Source organism: Sciurus carolinensis, chromosome 4 (genome assembly GCF_902686445.1).
Source record: "Sciurus carolinensis chromosome 4, mSciCar1.2, whole genome shotgun sequence".
Lineage (NCBI taxonomy): Eukaryota > Metazoa > Chordata > Mammalia > Rodentia > Sciuridae > Sciurus > Sciurus carolinensis.
In genome coordinates, this window is record NC_062216.1 from 135,895,626 (window position 1) to 135,915,594 (window position 19,969).

The 19,969-nt window shown below is 34.3% G+C and overlaps 1 protein-coding gene and 1 non-coding gene across 2 annotated transcripts in view; both read left to right on the forward strand.

Annotated features, from left to right (window-relative positions):
* Nucleotides 1-19,969, forward strand: part of Nav3 (neuron navigator 3) — a 707,491-nt gene that overhangs the window by 400,475 nt on the left and 287,047 nt on the right. The gene's annotated exons all lie outside the window — the stretch shown is intronic.
* LOC124984070 (U6 spliceosomal RNA) lies at nt 16,681-16,785 on the forward strand. Its single transcript, XR_007108539.1, has one exon. It is a non-coding gene; the product is annotated as a U6 spliceosomal RNA (small nuclear RNA).

A 19,969-nucleotide genomic window follows, 5' to 3' on the forward strand; every position in this document is an offset into this window, starting at 1 on the left:
TATTTTACTTAGTGACTATTTGAAACAAAGTTTATTATTTCTTCTTCTTCTCCTTCCCCCAACCTCCTCTTTTTTGGCACCTGGAATTGAACCCAGGAGCACTGAGCCACATCCCCAGCCCATTTTAAATTTCACTTAGAGACAGGGTCCCACTAAATTGCTTAGGTCCTCACCAAGTTGCTGAGGCTGGCTTTGAACTCACGAACCTCCTGCCTCAGCCTCCTTAGCTGCTGAGATTGCAAGCATGCACCACACCGGGCTCCTCCTTTTCTTAAGATTTGCAATTCCATACTCTGTACATAGTTGGAAATCAGCACTTTTTAAATGCATGAATAAACAACCTTCTGTCGTTAGGAATGTTATCCACTGACCTCACATTATAGAATTTTTGTCAGTCCGACAACAAAACAAAATGTGATAATATTTTTCCATATTTGTTTGTCCAACATATTCTAAGCATATAGTTAAAAACACAAAATATTTTAACTTTACCAAAAACAAAAATCTAAATCTACAATAGAAAAATAATTCTTGAGCATAGTTATAATAATGTTGAAAGGTCAACATAAATAAAATAGTAATAGTGGGAGAGGAATTATGTGGGGGGGATATTAGAATATTTCCTTCTGGATTCTATTGTAGAATTGAGATTGAATACATAAAACTTAATTGGGATGATTTTAAAGATTAATACAATGATATTAGATAAGCAAAATTGGTTTAAAAATTCCTTCAACACAGGCTCATGCAAACTCCAAACACTTCTGCTCTGTGCATCCAAGGAGCCACTTTGATTTGAATCCAAAAAGTTACATGCCCCAGTAACTAAGTATATGATGAAGAATACATTCTATCCCACATCAAATCTAATAACTAAGATCTTACAGTTTAGCTACAATTACATAGAACATTTTGAGAAATGATTTGTGAAAAAGTAGCCCAATAGTTAGTTGTAAGAAGTATGCTTTTGATTAGGATTTAAAATATCATGTTTGAAGGATACCAGATATTTCATAGCTATGTATTCTGGAATAACTCAGTGAATAACCATACTCATTTTGTAGTGTTAAATGGAAAGAAAGCTTCTTAATACCGAGTCAAAGCTTTGGTCAACAAATTCTCTCCTGAAATATCCTGAAACATCCATTCCCAATGAAGATGATTTTTGAAACTCTCTCAGCTTTATTTACCTTCTTCCTCAATGTAACTAGATAAAGCTAGAAAAAAAGTGTATTTACACTTGAGAAAATATAAACATCTTTGTGAAAATCAAAAGTAGCAATATAATAGTTTAAAAGAGTCAGAATTTAGAAATGATAAATGCAATTATCCATCATGGAAATGAACTAAATATGAGAAAACATTTATTCTTCCTTCTTCTTGACTATTGCATGTGTTATTTTATGATTGATTTCCAAAATTCATATATAGGACTAAAATACTTTTTAAAAGTGGTTATTTTTAAAATCTTTGTTATCGTATAATTTCTTATGGGTTAGAGTGAAATTAATATATAACTGAGCCACATAGTAACAGGAGACAAATGTTGAATAACTCTTGGCCAGTATCAGATGGATGGGTGTAAGGAAGGAAGTTTAACAGATTATATGCTTATATTCTTTTAAACAGGATTAGACATATAGAATGTTCTAGACTATTAGAATAAAAAGTGAAAGGTTTCATGCATTGTAGGCAGACCATTGCTAGATCTGTAACACTAAACCCTTTTGTAAGTAAAATGATGTAAAAAACCTGAAACAATAAGAGTGGGGGTGTAGCTCCCCAGCAGCATACACATATGCATACACACACACACACACACACACACATCAGCAACAGCAACAACAAAAAGTAAAACACTACAGTAACTAGTTTGAGTAACTAGCAAAATTACCTGTCATGGTTCTAGAATATCTTATAGTGTGTTGTTGTGTTCTACTCCTCAGGCCAAAAACAGTGTCTAAACATCGGCAACCTACAGACCTGGCCTGCACTGACCTAGTAGATTGTCGGATGTCAAGGCCATACAAGCGTGGGTGGGTTTAGGTTAGTCTCTAAGGAGGACTGGAAGGTGCAATGGGCCCACACCAGGTACTATCCTAAATTTCAGGAACATACTGTGCATTGTGAGTTGCACATTCTATTATGGACCAAAGTGGAAGTGATCTTAGCCAAGTTGGAGTCATTTTTTTCTAGTCTTCAAACCTGACATGTGGCTATAACTTAGAGGACTATTAAAATTAAAACTTGAGAATACAGAGCAGCATGCTGAGATCACTGGATTATAGTTTGAAGAAAAATAGGGCATATGTGTTCCAATGGACTAAAAATAGGCCCACCTGAAAACCAATAATAAAATCAAAACAAATATTTCATGAAATCTGCTTAAACTTGAGAATGAGTGCTTTAAATATCACCATGTGGAAATTACCCCTGCAGATCCATGCAAGCCATTGAAAATGATCTTTTTTAGGAAAGGAAGTGAGAATGATGCTCTGCTTTACTGAAAGTCAAGTCCTAATTCATGCAGGGAAATGAAGCCAAGTGGAAAGAAACTCTGCTTTGGAGAGGGCTGATTCAGTTCTTAGGATTCTCTCTCATTAGTTTTGTAATCTTGGACAAATTGCCTCACTTTTCTCAGCCTTAATTTCAAAACAGTTTAGAGGATTTGAAGAATTAGTGATATATAGTTGTTGGTTTGGGTTTTGATGGTACTAGGAATTGAACCCAGAGCCTCTTGCCTGCTAGGCAGAATGCTCTACCACAGATCTGTATCCCCATCCCTGATACTGTTCCTGATAAACAGTACATAAATACTCTGTGGGGCAGGCTTTTGAATGTTTAATAAATAATAAGTAAAAATAATTTTGAATTGAATATATTCATAAAAGTTTTTTTGGAACTAGTCATCAATGCAATGATATACCTGTGGTCATGTACTGACTAAATGAAAATTTGTCTTAATAGATGTGGTCATCATTCCTTTAGAGGTTCTATCAAAATTTTAATAATATTTTATCATAATGATTTGTTGAGTATTTCTTTCCTTCTACACCATAAATTTTACAGGGTGAAAACTTGTGAGTTTTTGCCCACTATTGTACTACTAATATCTAACATATACTAGGCATGCAATAACTGTGTAATTGAATGGGCAAATGAATGTATTATATATGTATTTGATTTTGTCTTATGTATCATTTTTGTTCTAGGACAGGAATAAGTGAATACATGCATCGTCTTGTTATTACCCAATGCAAATTTTAAGTCTACAAAGATTTACCAAAAAACAAAAAACCTAAATGCTATTGCAATATAAAAAAAAAATGTAGAAATACTTGTATAACATTTCTAGTAATTGTGGCATCTCTGTAATTTCAAGTAACAATATACAGGAATTCAACCATTGTACTTAGGAGAGTTTAAAAAATATCTAAAAAGGGAACATTTGCATTTTATTAGTATGATATTTGGGAATCAGGATCAGGGAAAGCTATTAAGGTGGAAAATGAGATGTGAGCAAGTCAAAGAGCCAGTCTTCTTATTTCTGTTACAGAGAGTGGAAAATAGGAGGACAAGAATCTAATCCTTTGCTGAGGAAATGGAAAGTAATGAGCAGAATGGGAAAAATAAATAGTGTTTAAGGAGAATTAGGAAAAGGAAGAGAGTGAGATATAGACAAAATGAGATTAATACATGAGGATCTTATGAACTTCAAGATGGAGTATTTATGTTGAATTCTGAAAGGCAAAGACCATTTTTCCATGAAATTCAAGTATATTCACCCATAGCCTAAAAGCAAATTTGTGAAAGTCTAGTTAAACATGGTTTCATTTTATCACCAAAAATTCTGTTTTGTCCTTGGAGTTTCCTAGAGACAATGGGGGGGGGGGGACACAGGAAGGTGTGCACATTGTGCACACATAGCTATGCGCATATACAGGTGCGAGAAGGCTGGAACAGTCTACCACATGAGAGTAGCTGGTGTTTCGCAGGACATTCATTAGTTTTTGCTGCTGAATCTATGCATTTTCAAAGATTTCAAAACACCTTGATGCCCAAATTTATTCCCTAGTAGCTCGCAGTCAATTTAAGAAATTTAAATATGCACACAATACATTTCAATATATAATTAAGTGGATAACATTTTATTTGATAAATAACTGCCATGAATCAGCATATAACTAGAAGGTAAAACAGTAAAAATTGCCTTTAAAACTATTTTAAATTGAAGAATAGTATGATATTTTTCTGTACCATATTAGCTTCCAAGGTATTGTGTAGTCTGTGAAGAGATTGCCATTTCATTGATTGACCATGAGATAAAGTAGGTCTGCATTGGAGCCTAGTTAATAAATGCCATACCTGCCACTGCCAAAGTAGAATGGAATTTGTGTTAGGTTTACATTTAATACAACTCTAAGTGCTAAATTTCTAAAAAGCATTGAGAGAGAGAAGGAAGCCATGGAGGTGGCAGATAGAGGAAAAGTAAGATTTATATTTTGTATATATGCTATGGGGTTATTGCATTACTATTGAGTGTCGTTAGTATAATGCATCTTATATTGTGTTATGTGAAATTTTTCTTTAGATATATTGTACCTGTTTGATCTTTCAATAACAATGTGGGGACCTCTCTACTGCTATTACCTAGCTAATACCAGGGACAGCATTCATTTTAGTCTTTTGGAAAGACACTAGGACAGATTTTTTAAATGTCTAACTTTCATTATCTTATTACTGATGAGCATTTTTTGTGGATAGTAGAAATCTAACTTTAGTTTGTATTATTTTGCTTCTTAGTGAATTGTATAAAGTGTAAGCTTTGAAATTTCTTAGAGTAGGTTCTTTTACTATAATTACTACTGGAGAGCTCTTCTAGAGCAAGTTGCACAAATCTTTGATGCTCTAGAATATGGGTCATTAAAATGGGTTTAATAATACATACCTTACTATGTTTTTATAATGAATGAATGAATAATTCATGCAGGGGCACTGGGCACAGTAAATGATTGCTTCATTTTCCTTACTCTATAGATTTTGTTATTCTGCTTGAAATGAACAACATTCCTGAAAAATGTACAGAAATCTAAATTGTAGTAAAGCAACTAAAACAGCACATTCCATATTTCACTATAGGAAAATACATTTATTTTAACTTACAAATACAAACCAATTAGTGAGAGTAAAAGGTATTTTTTTTATTTTTTATTTTTTATATTTTTTTATTTTTATTTTGCTCTTCTTGTTGCTCTTGTTCTTGTTGTTTTGGTACCAGGATTGAACCCAGAGGTGCTTTGCCACTGAGTCATATTCCCAGCCCTTTTTTATTTTGACACAGGATCTCACTAAGTTGCTTCAGGCCTCAATAAATTGCTGAGGCTGGCCTTGAACTTATGATCCTCATGCCTCAGCCTCCTGAGTTGCTGGAATTACAGGCATGCCCAGCTGAGAGTAAATGTTTTGTAGGTTTGTTTGTTTGTTTTTGTACTGGGAATTGAATTTAGAGACACTTTACCACTGAGCTACATCTCCATTCCTTTTTATTTTTTATTTTGAGACAAAGTCTCGTTAAGTTGCTCAGACTGGCCTTCAACTTGCAATCTCTCTAGCCTCAGATTCCTGAGTCACTGAAATTACAGGTGTGTCTCACTGTGCCCTGCCAGAATAAAGTTTTATATGGCAATATTTTAACTGCTACAAGTACAGGCCAAAGGGAACTGTTTGGGATATTTAGAGAGATGGAGAGGAGAGATCACAATTATCAGTTTTCCCAGTAGAATATTAATTCTATGAAAACAAAGATTTCGTTCCATTCACTTCTGTTATCTCAGTTCCTAAAATACTGCCTAGCACATAGAACATGCACAATAAATCTTCGTTAAATGTATGTGTTTTTGAATGGACAAACGCAGTTATGGTTTGATTATCAAAATATTACATTTCCATTCATACTGCAACTGAACACAATGGGTTTGCTCCTTGGGGAGTGCAAAGCCAATAAGCACAACCAGGAGATAAGAGAGAAGAGAGGTTTATTAGTTGTACAAACAAGGAGAGCACTGGGAGTAACTCCCACAGCATTGACTCCCTGAGAGGGGAAAAGGGGCTCTTATTGCCAAGCTCGTGCTCCCTCCCACTGGACACACTGGTCATGAAATGCTGGCTTTCCTGTGCATGCTCAGTTAGACATCATGCTTTGCATGTTCAAAAATGGGGGCCAGGAACACCTCCTGGCCAGACTAATTAACATTATAATGACAAATTCACTATAGATAACCTAGAAGAGTAAGTCAGAGTGACTCAGGGCTATTTTTTTTTATTATTATTTTTTAAAAAATTTTTACAAACTGCATTTTGATTCATTGTACACCAGTGGGGTACAACTTTTCATTTCTATGGTTGTACATGATGTAGATTCACACCATTCATGTAATCATACATGTACATAGGGTAATACTGTCTGTTTCATTCTACTTTCTGTCCTCCACCTGCTCCTACCCCATTTTCCTCTACAACATCCAAAGTTCCTTCATTCTTATCTTCCCCCCACCAACCCTCCTCATTATATATCATCATGCACTTATCAGAGAAAACATTTGGCCTTTGGTTTTTTGGGGTTTGGCCTATTTCACTTAGCTTGATACTTTCCAACTTTATCCATTTACTAGCAAACTCCATAATTTTATTTTATGGTTTTCTTTGGAGTCCCTTACCTGCAACAGAAAAGCAACTTGAAGGCGAATTCACAGTCACTAAAAAGGGCAACAGATTTTTCCTCTTGCCCCTGAAAGTTCTACCTAACAGCCAACTATATGTTACAAATTTTATTCATTATCTATGTATATTTAGACTGTATGTACATAAAATGCTAGATAATACATTTCAAATGCATTATTTATAAGTAGTCTGTGATGTGCTTTGCATGTCTCCGTTCATGTGTTCATCTATCAAGAAGCAATATTTAGAGGTTCATAGTAATTTCCTTGACTTTGCAGTCTTTTGTTAACAGTCCTGGGGAAGCAACTTAGTGGTTCAGGTTCTCAGTCTTATTTTATAAGGCAGAGAGAGAGAGAATGGTACTGTAGTCTGATACTATCTTCTGTCAAAATACTAACAGGAATAATGTATATGTTAAAATTTAGAAATCTAATTGGTTTATGTTTCTCTATTTTATAGTCATAGTTTTATGTTTTGTATATTATGTCTTTTTTGCATCATGAATGATTTCATAGTTAATCCTTTTGGATATGAAAGTTATACTAAATTGTCAAAGTCTACTTGAATATTCCTGTCTTATTTTATGATTACACAAACAGGGTATTTCCTTTGAATTTCTTCAGTACTGATGGCATGAAAGAGAACAAATGTGAGATAATTTACAGAGCTCTAACTTGGAAGAGAACTAAGAGCACTCGAGGAATATGAGGAAGTGACATGGGCCATAATTTGAAATTGCTCAGGAAAGACATAAAGAACCTATTTCTTAAGTAATGTTTCTTCATGTTTTCACTATTGTTTTCTAAACTGACTTAAAATAGAGTTTCTCATGCTGTTCAATAATGCATATACACAGTATGTTCAATTTAGTTGGCAGGTCTTTGTGAAGAAACATGATAAATTGTATTTGTTTGGGAACAGTTGGATGTGAGTGGTAGGAACATGAGGTTAAGGGATTAATTCTATAGAAAGGGTCCACTGAGCTGACCTCCATATGCTTTCATTTCCAAGAAGCAATTTACCTGTAGCCCTTCCTAGCGTAAGTGGACAGTATATGTAATATCTGCAGGAGATATATAGGCCAAAAATAATTCTGATAGGAGGAACCCAAGTTACCCTGAAGGGGAAGAGTTTTGTGACCCTTTTCACAGACTAGATCCTGAAACTCAGGGAGATAAGGCTAATTCCTCGTAATCATAAAATCTGTAAGAATTTATGGTTAAGAATTCAATTGAGGGGGTGCAATGGCACATACCTGTAATCCCAGTGACTCAGGAGGCTGAGGCAGGAGGTTCTTGAGTTCAAAGCCAGCCTCAGGAAAAGTGAGGCACTAGGTAACTCAGTGAGATCCTGTCTCTAAATAAAATAGGGCTGAGGATGTGACTCAATTGTCTAGTACCTCTGAGTTCAATCCCCAGTACCCCCACTAAAAAAAAGAAATCCAATTAGGATTGGAGAGCATGAACCAGAGTGACCTAGAGTTGTCCTGCAGGGGAGATTTGAAAGTGTAATGTCATCCTGCTGTCAATCAGAAGTCAAGAGGTGGACCTAGGTGGGCCTCTCTAGATGTTTCTCAGGAATCCCCACTAAAACTGGAGTGCAGAGGAGAAATGCTGTCCTTCTCCTCTCTCTCTCCCCTTTTTCCCCTTTTCCATCCTTTCTATAAAAACTCATGCCTGTTACTCAGGGTGACATGTCTGAAACCTTTCTGACTTGATTGCAAGAATCAGGGTTTGAAGGGTGGACTTCATGTTTCCTTGGTTTCACAGAAGGCCCAAAGCCTGTAACATTTGTAACACGATTTAGCAAAAAGGAGGAGTTTGGTTTGGTTTGGTTTCAATTCAAAGAAATGACAGTAGAAAAATCATATAGCCTATATTTTGAAGCAAATATATTTCAGTTTTATTTTCCATGGTAAATTATAATGTATATTGATGACTTATAAAACATCTTTTTACTTTTTTCAGTGAAGTCTGAAAGTCAATCTTGCTGATCAGGTCTTAAGACTTTCAGAACATTAAGATTTGGCTGCATACTTAAATATTTCTGCCTTATATGTTTCAGATGAAATCATTTTTTTCTTCCTCATTTCTCCATCAAAATGAGCGTGAATTCTGGGTATGCATTTGAAAGATATAAGAGCAGACACTTTCCATGTTTTTAATGATAGTACTTAAGAATTGTCATCATTTTCAATGTGACAAGTATATCAAAGAATATTTAGGATGCTTCCTAAACATCTACATCAGTTCCTCCAAGGAATGCAGGAAGCATTTAAGTAATATTTTAAAGTAACTTCTAAAAATTGTAATTTTCTATTTAAGTTTCACAGGAAATACCAGAAATATAAAAAGTTTAAGAACTGTATAAAAAGGCAAAAAAGAGAACACTCCCCTTTTAAATATTCCCTCCACTGCTTATTCCCTTTTTGTGTTGATATCGTTCGGAATTATAAATTCAATTGTGATCATATTTAAAAGTGATTTTTAAATTTAATGATGGTCCTTGCTCACTGGTGTTTATTTAACTTTTAATGGATTCATTTTTTAAAATCTGAGAATAAATACTATTTTTTTTCTAATATGGTATCTTATTATATTTTGAAACCCTGCCTATCTGCATATCTGATATAACTTTATTTTTCCTTTAAACACGATTTATAGCTTATCTGTATATTAAAGTGTAGTTTATAGACATTTTTCACAGACTTTTGTTGCTATTGATTGATTGTCTTCTTATATCCAATTTGGTCACATGAAACTTGATACCAACCACATTCTTGCTTCTGTTAAATAATCCTCTTTTTCTCTTTGGAAGCATTTAAGATACTTTATGTGTCCTCGATGTTGCCTTTCATTCTGGACATTTAATATGCTACTTTATTTTCATTAGGGTAATATTATAAGTACTCTCACAAAACTAAGTAGAATTTTTCCTAGTATGTTTTCCAGTACCAGGGTACTAACTATTTGCCTTTGTTTGTTTGTTTGTTTTTCTACTTTGAATGACTCCTAGTACTACCACAAGTGCTATTGCTGTCTGTGTAATATAAACAAGAGCTACCAATCTTCTAATATTCCATTTATTAAAAATTGGTGCTAGAGACTTCTCTGTGATATCTGACATCATAGTTAATGATCCCAGATCCTATAAATCAAATAAATAACTAGCTAAGATTCATCTGCTAGGATATTTCTAACATAGCAATGAAATAGTTTTTTCAGCTTTGAATGTGCCCCACCAACCATTGGAACCTGAGAAAGAAAAGAAATAACAGAGCAGATCTCATTCACATTGTGGCTGCCCCTGAAATACCCATTTGTAGGCACCCTGTGAGACTCCCAGAAATAACTTGAATATACTTTAAGAGGAGCCAGGCTCATGTTAGGTGAGGGGTGTACCATTAGAATTTGAGAATTACAAGTTGATATGATCGTGTTAGAGTGGGAATTTGCAGATCTACAAGGAGGTGAGGCCAGAATGATCCAGGTGGTAATGGATTAGAGTAGGAAACCAATGCATGAACTCATGTTTACCTTAGAATTGATACAGATTGTTAAATATGGAATACTTAACAGTACATATAGGTACAATGGGACATATATTTATATATTTACCTGTTCTTTTATCTGAAAAGGGTGAAAAAATAAGATACCCCATTAGGCAGCATATCTAGCATGGTGATCTTGGTTTGTAATAGCATTCTTCAATCAAAGAAACCAGGGTTTCTTACCAAAATGACTGATTCCAGAATGAAAATGTGCAAGATTATCCCGGAGAATCTTGTACAGCCATTAAAATAAAAACAAGTACTCAGAAAAGCAAAACACATTGATGGGAATATGTCAAAGTGACACAGACAAGTCAACTAAAAGAGCTCCTGGAGGCTAAACTTAGAACCATTTGAGTGAAAAAATAAAACAGTATCGGATTATGGTTCACCTTACAAAATAAATACCTGCAAATCCTCACTGACATAAATAAATGATTAAATAAAAACATACGTGAGGATAATAGACAAATCTCTCCTGCATAGCAGTTCCAGATCAATGATGTGACTGTTTGCCTACAAGAGGGGAGCACAACTGCCACTCTGTGAGCTGCACACTGATTGACATGCAAAGAGTGTAGTATAGAAAGTGGGTGTGGTGGAGAAGCCTGGCAAATCCTCCCCCTGCCAGGTGATTCAGAGCGACGTCATCAACGACAAATTATATTGATAGTATTTACCTTTGCTATGATGTGGAGAACATGACACTTACCTCTGTGGTCTTCTTAAAAGTTCAGGGCCCCAGTATAATTGTGAGGAAAATGTCAGACAAATCCTAGTAAATGAACATCCTACAAATCACTGACCTGTCCTCCCTCAAAACTGTCCAGGTCATTAAAACAGTGGGAGTGTGAGAAATTCTCATAGTAATAAGAACCAAAGGAGATGCCAACTAAATGTAATGTGGTGTCCTGACTTAGAACCTCAGTTAAAAACTAAGGAAATCTGAACAAAATATGGACTTTAGTTCATATCATCAGTTCATTATTTGTAGTAATACCTCCTACAAATGTAAGATGCTAATAAGAAGGGAAACTGGGGGACTAAGTTTTATATAGGAACTCTCTATAGTATCTTCTCAATTTTATGTGAATATAGAATGCCTAAAAATAAAGTCAATTTTTTAAAAAGTTAGTGTAATCTAAGCTACCTTGTGGCAGGTAGCAGGATGTGTCAATTACATTTGCTTTCTTTTAATTCTATAATGGTTTTTAGAGTTCCCATTATATCTGTTTTTGCGCTAGAAAAAACTTTTGGTCAATACATTTTAAACTGAGTCACTATCAAATAAGGGATAAAATTATTAACCTTTATATCAGCTTCATATAGTACAGAAAGATATTTTTAGGAAGGAGAACTGAATTTGTACATTTCAGTTCCCAGTTGAGTGTATTTGTGTATACTGCCTACACACATTTTGTCCCAGACAGCTGTTTATTTTTACTCACCCTTGCAGGGGTAGGAGGTCTAAATATAAGGAACCTAATGGTGCTTGGACATTCGTAGCTCATACTACCAAATACAGCTGATGCTGGAAGAACTATTTATGCATTGGGAACAGGGAGTTGCACCATAGCCCACATTTGCCAAGTAACCCTAGAAAGTCCCCAGACTAAAAAAAATCTTCTCCTGTACAACTTCAGGGAACCAAAGGGTTGTACAGCAGGAAGTTGTATAAGAGCTATCTAAATCAACTCTCTATACAAGACAAGATTCACATTCAATGAACTCATATTAAATGGTAATTAAAATGGTATCTGACCTACAAAGTTATATGACTTGGATGAGATCATGCATGTACAAATTATTTTACTACTATAAAGTGATTCATATATGAATATACCTAATTATAACTAGTAGTTATAAAAGTCTATCATCTAGTAAAAACCAGTCTGTGATTTAACTGTATCATCTTAAACAGTGTTTTCTCAAGCCAAAGTCATGCTCTCTGCAATTCTGTAGTACAAAGCAGATGATAATGGAGTCTGCCAGGTGTGAATTTGAATGCTGGCCCTTCTGCTGACTGGCCAGGAATTGGACTGATTATCTAAAATACTCTACTCTTGTTTTCCTTATTGATAGAAAATGGTGACAATCTTTGTCTTATAGGCATGTTGGGAAGTGATCATATTTCTAAAATGTGCTCAGATAAATGTTTTGAATAGCAGCAGTAGTTATTAGTATGAGTTTTCCTTTTTAGGATTCCACTATAGGTTAGAGTGAATAAGAGCCCCAAGGTTTCCTAAGTTCTCCTTGGCACATCATAAAGATGTATCTGAACCTCCATTTCAGGTAATAAAAAAGTAAGGAGTGGAGCAATTTTGTTTTTCTTATTTTGTTCCTTATTCTGAGAGGATACAACCAGAAAGCCCAAGGGAGGAAACTCTTCTTTGTCAAATAAGGTATGTCTTAGAGTAGAATCACATATAACATGTGACTCCCTTAACTGTCAGAAAAATGGACAGTTCTGTTAGTATGAATTTATTTTTTTATTTTTACAGACTGCATTTTTATTCATTGTACACTGAAGATATTTTTTAAAGACTCCATATTAAGTAGAAGGCACATAAACCCTGAAGCAAAAATCCTTTAAATATCTCTATCTAGACCCTTGGAGAAGCATTGCTCAGAATAATCACTGGACAATTTCAGTAGATAATGCAATGTTGGTGGAGACCTGTGTTATGTGATTCATTAATGCTGTCTCCAACTGACAATAACTAGAGATTTTATAATTCTATTTAAGGTAGATGCCCATATATCTGTTGTTTCATCTTTCCTTTAGGCTAATTTAGTGGATCTCAAACTTAAGTGTGCAAAAATATAAGAATTTATTATGGGGAGAATTTTTTAAACGCATCTTACTCTATGGTTTTGACCTTAGGAACTGACTTCTTAAGATTAGTCTCTCTTAACCCACTTCAACTTTTGACTTCATTGTGTTTAGAGGTGAAATCTTAAATCTATAGTGTTTGCAAATAATAACTTTCTGGACTCTCTCTTGATGTATCAAGATCAGATTTAATCATTCATCCGTCTTCATAGAATTGATAGTCAGTGTTGTACAGCTTTCCCATTCACCAGTAAAATCATTTAAAATTACACTTGGTGTTTTAGTCAGCTTTTTCACTCCTGTGACCAAAAAACTTGACAATTGTAAAGGAGGAAAATTCATTTGGGGCTCACAGTTTCAGAAGTCTCAGTCCATAGATGGTCAGCTCCATTGTTCTGAAACAATGGAGACAAGCAGAATATCAAGACAGAAGGCTGTGATAGAGAAAGGCAGTTCAGGACATGGCAACAAGGAAGCAGACAGAGAGCTCCCCTCACCATGGACAAAATACATACTTCAAAGGCATGCCCCAGTAACTTGCCTCCTCCAGCCACAGCCTACATGCACACAGTTACCACCCCGTTAATCCCTATCAGTGGGATCAATGCATTGATTATGTTAAACCTCTCATAACCAATCATTTCACCTCTGAGATTTCTTACTTTGTTTCACATATAAGTTTTTATGGGGACACTTCCTATCAAACCGTAGCACTTGGTGAAAAAGATGCTTTCTTCTAACATGTTTAGAGAAAGAGTGTGCATGCTAAGAGAGAGAACAATGTTTCATAATATAACTTATGTCATAGTAGAGTTCTTTTTTAAAATCTTTTATTCAAACATGGTCTCTGCTTATGGCCTATAATTTTTCTATTGGATTTTGGTTTCTCTTTCAGCTGTTGGTTTTCCATGGGGAAATCAGAAATCTCTTATCCTGATGTAAATTTCCTTGAAAAAGTAATTATATTTTTCTCACCATTGTGTTATAAAAGAGGCACCAAAATTACATTTGACTACCTGAAGTGTTTTTTCATGTTACCTTGTAATTTCAAACAAAACAAAGTCAATAGTAATCTCTTAGGGAGGCACAATGCTGAATGTAGCCTTGGTAGTTGTCCATAGCATATACAAGTAAAGGACACAGACCTGGCTTCCAAGGACAGCTGGTTTACTTAGCAACTGAGTGATCTTTAGTGTTGTGCGTAGAAGCAATGCAAGTTATTAATAAGTGGTAGTTCTGTCTGATTTTTTTTTTTTAATTTTAGCAATCCTTGGGTTTACTTTCAATTTAATAGCACTTTAGAGGAAGGAAAAGAAGCATTGACAGTTTCAAATTATTATGAGATTTTTTCAGAAATGTTAAATTATGAAAAAGTCTTACTTAGAATACAGATACTGTTGATGATAGATGGGACACTGAGAATCTCATCTTTTTGTTGGGAAAAAATTACATAAATGGAACACACTGTTCAACAGGGGTAGTATATCAAATTTTGTGTCATTTATTTTAAGGTTAAAAAATTCAACCTTTTAATGACTTCATACTTGTTTCTGAAAATGAAATTATATAGGTTAGGAAAAAACAATGAAAAAAAATTTTTAGGAGTTTATGTGTGTTTTATTTTACTGAAATGTGTTTGGATCCCCCATTTATGTCACAGAGTCACAGAAACCTTTAAAATTCAATAGTCTAACTTAGAAAGTGAAGATTCATTATGTTTTTTTCTCATATGTTAGCACTTTTCTCTAAGAGAAAAAAAGTGGGGTTGGGAAGTATCTCCTGAAAATGTAAGGGAGACGAGTCAAATAGAGGATGGGGATCACAAGGAGGAAGAAGGGGAGAAGAGTAGGTATGAGAGAATGAAACAGATCAGTTATGCTATGTGCAGGCATGAGTAAATCACAATGAAGCTACTATTATGTATAATTATAATTCAACATTATTTTTTTAATTCAGTGGTATAATTATATGAATGACTCATCTGAAACCTGAGGAAATTATGTGCATTGTCAGTGGTCGCCTTGCAACTTTTTTTTTTCTAACTGTGTGATATATGTCTCTTATTTTCAGAAAAAAAAATGATAGCAATTCATAAAGTACCCTGTGTAGAATAAGTATTTAAAACTTGCATATTGGTCTGTCATGCAGTAAGTATCTACAACAAAAATTAAAGTTGTGTTGGTCACGTGGAAGTTCTTTGCTCTTGTTGGTAGTATCAACCCCAGAGGAGCATTTTTGTGAATCAAAAGTTTTAATTCTCTGATCTGAAATTGGAGGTGACATCTACTATACATTATGAAGTTCTCTATTTATGCCATTTTTTTTTTTTTTTTTTGCTTAGTTTGTCTGGTGGAGTAATGATCTGTTCACATGTACTTAAATGAACCAAAGTAGCCACATACTTAAAAGAACATTGCTTAATCAAAATAACCCATTTGTAATTGTTATCATTCCCAAAATGACCTGTTGCTTAAGAATAGATTTTTAAAAAATTTTTATTGGCTCTTTTTTTGTACATGACAGTAGAGTACATTTTGATAAATTATACATGCATGGACTATATCTTATTCTAATTAGGGCCCCAATCTTGTGAATGTATACAAGTAAGACATACCTTTACATCTATTATCTCTCTCACATTTCCTGATAATGGGAGGAACACAGTCTTTCCATTAAAGAACATTTTTACTTAAATGAATAACACATTTAAAAAAAATGTTTTTTATTTTTTGCAATTCCTCCTCCACATTAAAAGCACCACCATTAACCTGTTTAAGCTACATATCTATCAAATCAGTCACCAGATCCTACTCATGTTATGTCTTAAATATTTCTTCAATTTCCCCCTTGTCCATCTTCATTATCACTGCCTACTTTCAGTCATTGTCATCTCTCATCTGTATCCTCTAAAGACACCTTGTTGATAGCAAATAGTCCCAGTGCTGTCTGACTGCCTCTCAAACATTTTTCAGCTGATGCCTGAGAAATGTAAATTTGACCATACTGTATCATGCTCCCTTGGCCACAGGATGAAATTCCATCTGTACAGCATGGCACACAAAAATGATCGGATCCCCGCATTCATTTACCACCTCATTTCTTTGCTCTGTTAACACAGGATGACTTTTCTTCATGTAACCTGCTGCTTAGTGGTTCAGTTTTACCCCCAGCTCCTTTGAATTCTCATACCATCCTGCGCTTGTCACCATGAAGTACGACTTAGCATGTTATATTGAATATATGTCATCCTTCTCCTACTTTAACACATTAGACTGTAAGTACCTCAAGGATGGGGCCACATCTAATTAAACTTTTTTCAATGGGCATAATTCATTTCAATATAAAGTTATGACATATTGGTCTTAGATGTCATTTTGTTGTTTCCTCTTCATTACAACTCATTGCTGAACTCTTCTTTCACAAAGAAATAAATATATCCAAAATGTTTTCAGATATTCTTGCTTTTTAACTATGGTGGCTTCCTGAATAAAAGAAGCTAAATTTGATATATGTTTAATGTCATGTCCTTTATCTTTCTGGACTTAGAGACACTTTTAAAAAAAAATCATTTCTTCTGTGCTTACCTTGGAAGCAATATACTAAAGTTGGAATGATGCAAAGTAGACTAGAATGGCCCCTATGCTAGGATGACAGGACAATTGATGAAGTGTTCCATATTTTAGTCAAACAAATCTCCCTCCAAAATCCACAGTCCCTTAAGAAAGTATCTCACTAATAGTGAGGTAGACAAAAACCCAGAGAAAGATTATAAAAAACTAGTTAATAAAATGTTCAATGAACTAAAAGAAGATCTAAGGAATAAATTAAGAGAGCAATTATAGGAGTAAAATAAAATAATAATAGTAATAAAAATAATAATAGTAAAATAATAATAGTAAATAAAAAAATAAAATAGTGTAAAGAAACCAAGCAGAACTCCTGGAAATGAGAGACATAATTAATCAAATTGAAAAGATGCTCAAAGGCATCACTAACAGATTAGACTGCATAGATAATTGAACCTCAACCCTTGAAGACAAAATGTTACTCGTTGAAGACAGGCTGTATGATCTGAATACCGAGAAAGCAATAAAGGGGAAAAATAAAGAACATGACGAGGATATACAAGAACTCTGGAACAACTCTAGAAGACCAAACCTGAGAGTCATTGGGATAGAACAGAACATGGAAATACAAATTAAGGTATAAAGAACATTTTCAATGAGATAGTTACAGAAACTTTTCCCACATCAGAAATGAGCTAGACATCCCCCAAGTAGGCCTAGCCAATAAGCTTGCTGAAACATATCATAATTAAATTCTTACTATAGCAAATAAGGAAATATCATTAAAAGCTAAAAGAGAAAAATATCAGGTCACATTTAGAGGCAAATTAATAAGGCTTACTTCTAATTTCTAAAGTCAAGGAGTGCTTAGAATGAGACATTCCTGTAATCCCAGAGACTTGGGAGGCTGAGGCAGGAGGACTGCAAATTCAAACCCAGCCTCAGCAACTTAGTGAGACCTTGAGAAACTCAGCCAGATCAAGACCCCATGTTTAATAAAATATGAAGAAAAGGCTGGGGGATGTGTCTCGGTGGTTTAGCACACCTGTGTTCAATCCCTGGTACCAAAACAGACAAACAAAAAATAATAAAGAAAGAAATATATCAAAGCAAACACTACCAGCAAAGGATACTATACCCAGCAAAACTCAAGTTTCAAATTTGAGGGAGAAATAAAAACTTTGTATGACAAGAATAAACTAAAAGAATTTATGAGCACCAAACCAGGACTACATAGAATACTCAAAATTAAACTTTATAGAGAGGACCAAAAGACAATTCCCAAATCTTCAAAACAGAGGAAGTTCAATAGAAGAATAATCCACTAAGCGAGGTTCAAGACAGGATAAAGTATGGCAGAAAAAAAAAAGGAAGAAAATATGTATCCATATTAAAACTGAATGTTTCAACTCCCCAATTAAAAGACACAGATTAGCAGAATATATCAAAAATAAGATGCTGTATACAAAGACTCATCTTATACATAAAGAAATCCACAGACTGAAGGTAAAAGTATGGCAAAAAATATTCCAGGCATTTGGTCCAAGAAAACAAGCAGAGTTAGCTATTCCCATAGCTCACAAAGCAGATTTCAAATAAAAAATTATTCAGAAGCAACAAAGAAGGTCACTACATCCTAGTAAATTGAATAATCCAACAAGATATGACATTAAACATTTATGCCTCAAATGTCAGCACATCCAATTAGATAGAAAAAAAAATATTCCATAACATTAAATCCCTCATAGACCCCAACACAATAATGCCATGTGATTTCAATGTACCTGGGTTTCATTCCAGGGATTCAAGGTTGGTTCAACATATGCAAACCAATAGACAGGTTATCAATAGACAGGTTATCAAAACATAAAATCAATAAAGATATCTCTAACTTAACACTATAAATGAAGTGTAATTAAAAGACATCTGCAGAATATTCCACTCACAAACAATGAACCTTCTGCTCAGCCGGCATGGAATTTTTCCAAAATAGATCATATTCTAAGACTGCAAAGAAATTCACAAATAAAACAAAATCAATATAATTCTGTGTATCCTATCAGGTCATAATGGAATGAAGTTAGAAATCAACAGCAAGAAAAATAATAGAAACCACATAAACACATGGATATTGAAAAAAAAATACTCTCTTACATGAGGAATGGATCAAAGAAGAAAACAGAAATCTAGAAATTCTTAGAAACATTAAATGGGGACAAAAACAATACACCATGATCAAGTGGGTTTCATTCCAGGGATGCAAGGTTGGTTCAGCATATGCAAATCAATAAATGTAATGCATCATTTAACAGAATTAAGGTCAAAAACCACATGATCATCACAATAGATGAAGAAAAGGCCTTCAAATTCAACACCAATTTATGTCAAAAGTGCTGTAGAAGCTAGGGATCTAAGGAACTTACTTCAATGTCCTAAAGCTCATTTATGACAAGCCCAAAACCAACATCATATTAGATATAGAAAGGCAAAAAGCATTTCCTCTAAATTAAGAACAAGACAAGGCTGTCCACTCTCACTACTCATATTCAATAAAGTCCTCAAAATATTAGCTAGAGTGATCATGCAAGAAAAGGAAATAAAAGGGATACAAATAGAAAAAGAAAATTCAAACTATCTCTGTTTGCCATTGATATTATTCTATATCTAGAAGACCCAAAACACTCCACCAGAAGACTTCTAGAGCTTATAAATGAGTATAGTAAAGTTTCAGGATACAAGATCAACACACATAAATCAATAGCTTTCCATACTCCAACAGTGATTCAGCCAAGGAATAAATCAGGAAAACTATCCCATTTATAAAAACCTCAAAAAATCCAATACTTAGGAATTAATCTAACCAAGAAGATAAAAGAGCTCTAATGAAACTTAAAGACCAGTGAAGAAATTGAAGAAGACCTTAGATAGCAAGACATCCCATGTCCTTGCAATAGGCACAATTAATATTGTCAAATTGACCATATCACCAAAGCAATATATAGATTCAGTGTCATCCCCATCAAAATATCAATGACATTCTTCACAGAATTAGAACAAACAATTCTTAAATTCATTAGGAAGAATAAGAGATTCAAATTAGTCAAAGCAATACTAAGCAAGAAAAGTAAAGCAGTATGTATCATAATACCTGATATGAAATTAGAGTACAGAGCTATAGTAACAGAAACAGCATGGTTTTGGCATCAAGATAGACATGAAGACCAATGGAATAGAATAATAGACACAGAGACAAATCTGTATGCTTATTGCCATCTGATATTTGACAGAGGTGCTAAAAAT